Consider the following 516-nt stretch of genomic DNA (forward strand, 5'->3'; position numbering starts at 1 on the left):
GACTAAGAAAATGGATAATGTTTTACTAACAAAATTGTCAGAATCCTCATTTTTGGCCACCTAAAACTATTATTTGAATCTTCTGGTGGTTCAAAATTTGTATTATTAAAAAAAGTGTATGTGCTTCCACTCCTACAGAGCTGGACTGAGACAAATTACCATGTTTGCCCGTGTCTCCTTTTCGGCTGCACTTTTCAGCGCCTTTTCCTTCTTCCTTGCTTCTCCCCACATGCCTCAGCCTTCATGCCATCCTCGGACTCCTCAGTGCCATGCCAGTCAATCTGTCCCAACAGGAGAATAACTGGGGGGCACAGCTTTGAGCCTAGACATAGAACTTACACCTTTAGCAAAGATTAACACAAAGTGGATCATAAACCTAATTTCACAAAGCGAAACTATAAAACTTCCAGAAAAAAACATAAAAGAAATGTATATGACCTTAGTTTTGGTGATGAATTTTTACATACAACCCCAACAGCATAATCCAGAAAACAAACAAAAAAAAATTGGTAAGTT

The sequence above is a fragment of the Propithecus coquereli genome, unplaced genomic scaffold (assembly GCF_000956105.1).
Source record: "Propithecus coquereli isolate 6110/MARCELLA unplaced genomic scaffold, Pcoq_1.0 Scaffold174, whole genome shotgun sequence".
In the NCBI taxonomy this organism is placed as follows: Eukaryota; Metazoa; Chordata; class Mammalia; order Primates; family Indriidae; genus Propithecus; species Propithecus coquereli.